A 4,966-nucleotide genomic window follows, 5' to 3' on the forward strand; every position below is an offset into this window, starting at 1 on the left:
ATCACTTCTTAGATTCAGATTGTATATATAAATATTCTGTATAGCTTCTTTTAAATGGATCATTTTACTCTATATAGTGTTCTGTTTGTCATATTCAGTCTATATAACTAAAAGATTTGTGTCTTATCTGTTACGTGCTCAATCAATTATTCAGTTGCCATTACATAATCATTATATATTCAATGGTTTCTTTGATAGTAAACTATCAGTTACTTAGTGGACAAGGTTGTAGGTTCTGTGGGAATGACACTGATTTCTGGTCTACAATTTCACAATGAACTGCACCAATGTATTTTATAAAGGCAAAAAATGTACATTGTGCAAATACTAAATATTACATTGTTCTGGGATTTTGGGTTTTTATTAGCTGTAAGTTCAAATCATCACAATGAAATAAAACACTAGATATATATTTCTGTGTAATGAGTGTATTTTCTCTTTTTCAACTAAATTACTTCAATAAATGTAACTTTTGATATTTCATATTCTTAGAACACCACTGCCAATAATCAGAAATCTAATTTAATTGCCCTTTACCCATCTATTGATCAAGAAGTAGCGAATACACACATGATTTTAGAAGCAGCCAAAAAGCGGTTTAAAAAAAGACTTTTTTAAATGAAGTTTTTCAGATAATGTACCGTAGGGCTGCCAATAACAACCAGTCATCCACAAACCCGGCCTTTTTCCAAGAGTTTGTAGAAAAATATGGCTTCCCAATGAAGTACAATGGATCTGCCAATGTAACCAGCTATTTAACAGGTGACAGGTTTGTGTGAGACTGTCAATATTTTATTTATTACTGAAGTGCACGTTTAACCAAGGTCAATCAAATGCTAACATGTGCTTTAGCTTTAGTTCATATAATCATGTCAACATGTGTATCAAACTGACTACAGACCAGTTAAGTCACTATATACAGGAAGTTTACCTTTACAAAGTTTATTAAGAGCTAAGCCTTGAACTCTCAATGACCTGAAATAGCATTTGTTTCTCAAAAGTTCATAAAATTTGCTTGTATCCATTGTTTATATTTTCAGAGTGAGAGCTGATCACGGAGTGGAGAATGTTGGTGTGGCACGCCTCATGTTCTCAGTATGTGGTACTGGAATTGGGAGTTTCATTGCTGGGAAAAGTGAACACAACCAAAGGTAGAATCCTTTTTTTATATTGTTTTTCAGCTCTTAAGCGCTTGTACACAAATTGTGCATAAAGGACATCCATTCACATACAATTTATTATTCTGGTAGAAAACAAAAGCCAATTATCTGGCACACTAGTAACAGTGCCACGAAAATACAAGCACTCAATTTTTGTGTGCAGGCTCTCCTTTTTTTTTTTATCACACTGCTATTATGATACCTAATCATGCAGTTTTTAATGTTTGGGTTTTATTGGAAGAAAAATATTTGGTTTTGTTTTCCACTGTTTTAACATATTTTCTTATATTTTACGCCTATGTATAATATAATGGTGTTTTTTGTTTGATGCCAATACAGGTATATTACATATAGGTTTATGATAGGAAAATAATGGTTAAAAAGTGTGAAATCTGACTCTTAGTAATATAATGAGTATTACTGCATTTTTCAACCGAATTCAATGCCTTTGCATCAACATACAGCTTCATGGTGTCACAGTGCTTAGCACTGTTAACCCACAGTAAAAAGGATTCAATTCCCACCTGGTACATGATCTTTCTGTGTGGAGTTTGTGTGGATTTCCTTGGGGTGCTTAAGTTTCCCCCACCATCCTATAATGCATGCTAGGAAATGGGTGGGCCTTGAAAAGGAAACTGTTCAATGGAACTAACCAGTCCAAACAAACGATAAGTTAAAAAAGAAGTAACATATTTGTGGTATTGTAGGATTACAATGGGAAACAGTGCCTACTAACTCTCCACCAGAAATTATAGCACAGCACTTACAAGGAGCAAGGCAGCACTGAAAATTGTACATTTTACTTTTAGTGCTCCTTTCACTTGAAACACATTTGCTGTAGCAAAAGTGTTACATGATTAAAAGGAAAATGCAGATGTTACCCAAAGCTTCTTGAAAGCTCAACTCAAACAGGGTTAAGCCAGGTACACTAAAGGATTTATAGAATCTTCACAGATTTAGAGACCACATGCTTGGTCATAACAAAAGACAAATTACACAAGATCTGTCTTCTGATCATATGGTGTGGGGTGAGCACTAAGGGCAACACCCCACACTGATTCTTCTGTAGAGAATCGGGTTATTCACTGTTGATATTTAAAATCTGCCGTAGTCAAACAAGACTTGAGTGATGAGAATATATACAAACATGGCAGACTTTTTGGCTTCTTACTTTCTGACATATAAAGTAAGAGATTGTATAGAAAGTCATAGATACAGTGGGGATGTGGGGTGATGGCACCAGTTGGAGGTGAAAATCTGAACAGAACTTGTCACCTAACCAACTGTGGGAAATGGGGCAAATGCAGTGTCCTGTTCCAGACCCTCATGTCCCTAGCGTACGTAAGATGCCTAACTTGTTTGTGACCCTGTTCTGTGTTGGTACTCAGTCTAAAGTTTATTTTGTGTTGTTAATTTAAATGAACACATTCTGTTTTCTTTACTTCAATATTAAAAAATAGTGGAATGTCAGATAAATGGTCATCAGAGTAGGACTCAAGAGCATTAAGCAGCCCAATGTTTTCCTAACGGTATCTAATTTTTGCTGTAGGAGTTGCACTTGCCAGACATTGAGTGGGAGTCCAGTGGAATCGATGCTGGCCAGAGCCCAGGCGTTATTGTTCCAGTTCTCCAGAAACCCCTGAGTGAACTGGAGATGAAGAACCTCAAAAGAGCAATAGATCCCACTGCTCCCTCTGCTTGTTATGGAATGGACATTTACATGGCCACAGTTGAAAGTGTCCAAAGAATCATTCAGAACAGATGAAGTTGCTTGATTTGTGTGTTAATAGTTAGCACTTAAGAGCTTACAGTAGTTTTGGCTGTAATAGTTAGCACTTAAAGGAATAGTACACCCAAAACATGATTAGCCTTCATTTTCTACTCACCCCCATGCTGAACAACACCCTGGAGTACTTTTTTGATATCTCAAATGCATCTGGAGATCTGGGAGGCTTCTTGCTGTCTGCTGACATTCAAATAATGGAGGTCTATTGTGCCCGAGACAGAAAGGTCCATAAAAGTCCACAAAAAACGTGTCAATATTCCTCCATACTGCTCGTCCAATGTATTCCAAGTGTCCTGAGTGGGTAGCATCCAGAATTTACTCGAAACGAAGTCCTTTAGAATGTTTTTAGAGCATAAACAGTAGTGTATAGGACTTCCTGAAAGCGCGCGCCGGCGCGTTCATGACGCTACGGAAACCGCGGCAGACCAAGCCAGATGAAAGTGCGCATTCAGCTCAGCAAAGAACTCATGCTCTTCCTCAACACTGAAGTCCTCAGACATTTTTCTTTCGTTGTTTCTTTCTTTGCACAGGTAAACAGCACATTTCTTCTTCTACGCTTGCATTATCGGCAGAGCAGACGCTGAATGCGCACTTTCATCTGGTTTGGTCTGCCGGCTTCCGTAGCGTCATGAACGCGCCGGCGCGCGCTTTTGTTTTGGCTATTACATTTTATAAAGCAAAAGGAAGCTTTGCATTTGCATCAAAACAAATGTTAGACTGTCCTTCTGGTCACATTAAAGTTTTTGTGTACAGTTTACCAAAGGCAAGAACAATTTACTTCCGATTAATTGTAAGAGAAATTAACAGAAAAAGAAATTTCAAATGCAACTGTAATTTTAAATAAATGTATTAATGCACCTACTGATTTCAAGAGAAAGTGACAAAACTTTATGAAAAAATGCTTTTTATTGAAATGTATACAAAACAAATTAGAGTAACCATTTGCAGACCACATATTTATAGAGGAATGTGGAAAATGGTATTGAACATTTATAGCAAATGCAAAACAAAGATTTTAAGTAAATTTAACAAAGCAAAAGAAGAGCATAGCCCTGAGTAGTAGAATAAATAAAGATTTCAATTTTGATAGTACACACCTAAAAGGTTAAGCTGTTTGAAACATTTTAGGCACTGGCCATACATAAGTTGGAACTAACAGAGTTAGATTTAGAGTTAGAATTTTAATAAACAGAGAAGTTAACAGAAAAAAGAAAGGGGAATAGCTCTGTGTAAGTGTCTTGAAAGAATGCAAACTTTCCAGTATAGCTCTTTTGTTGAAACACAATTTTTTTTACTTAAACACGGCAACACCAAAGTCCAAAATAAAATTTGCCTTTACACAAGACCAAACCCTGTTTCGCTGGTAGCAATAGCACACAACAAGTTCGACTCAAAATCTTTGTAGTGTTTGTGATGGTCCGGCAACTTGATGGTCTCGAAGCAAGTCAAGGCCCTGGGGAGTTGGCCACTTACCAACTTCACGATCAGCTCCTCAGGAAGGACCTCCCAACCAATCCAGAACCATAGCAGGTTTTTCAATTGCTCTGAAGATGCTGAAGTGAAAACAGTACTGAGCTGTCAGAAATGTGTCCTATAATTGAATAAGTTAAATGACTTGCTTCATAGTAAATCAAAATAGCAATAAGTAGGCTGTTGCAGTAGTCAGAAAGGTTGGAGTTGAGTGTTTTTACATTTGTTAAAAAGCATTGATTAACCTTGAAGCTATTACTCAAAATCATATGGTTTGCTTTAACCATCCACCTAAACTGCAACAATTTTACAGAAAAAGATAAGCGCCACAACAGTCAGCACGATTGGAACTACTGCACACAGCGACAGAGGCACCAGAGTAGAACATCAGATGGTGTGGCTTAATACCAATGCTGATTTCCAAATTTTCTACCTTGCTGGGATAGTGTTCAGTCATCATTTAAAATGTGCAGCAATGCAAGAGGTGTTGCCTTAGCAACACTGATTAAAACACGTCATTCAATACTTTCGTATTGAATCACATGACAAA

The 4,966-nt window shown here is 36.9% G+C and overlaps 1 long non-coding RNA gene across 1 annotated transcript in view; it reads right to left on the reverse strand.

Annotated features, from left to right (window-relative positions):
• Positions 1-4,064: 4,064 nt before the first annotated feature.
• The window catches only part of LOC107092148, a 3,216-nt gene continuing 2,314 nt past the window's right edge, over positions 4,065-4,966 (reverse strand). Inside the window, exon 3 of the long non-coding RNA XR_001481565.1 lies at positions 4,065-4,499. This is a non-coding gene — a long non-coding RNA (uncharacterized LOC107092148). The remainder of the gene's footprint in view (positions 4,500-4,966) is intronic.

Source organism: Cyprinodon variegatus, unplaced genomic scaffold (genome assembly GCF_000732505.1).
Source record: "Cyprinodon variegatus isolate N-32 unplaced genomic scaffold, C_variegatus-1.0 Scaffold369, whole genome shotgun sequence".
NCBI classification, from domain to species: domain Eukaryota; kingdom Metazoa; phylum Chordata; class Actinopteri; order Cyprinodontiformes; family Cyprinodontidae; genus Cyprinodon; species Cyprinodon variegatus.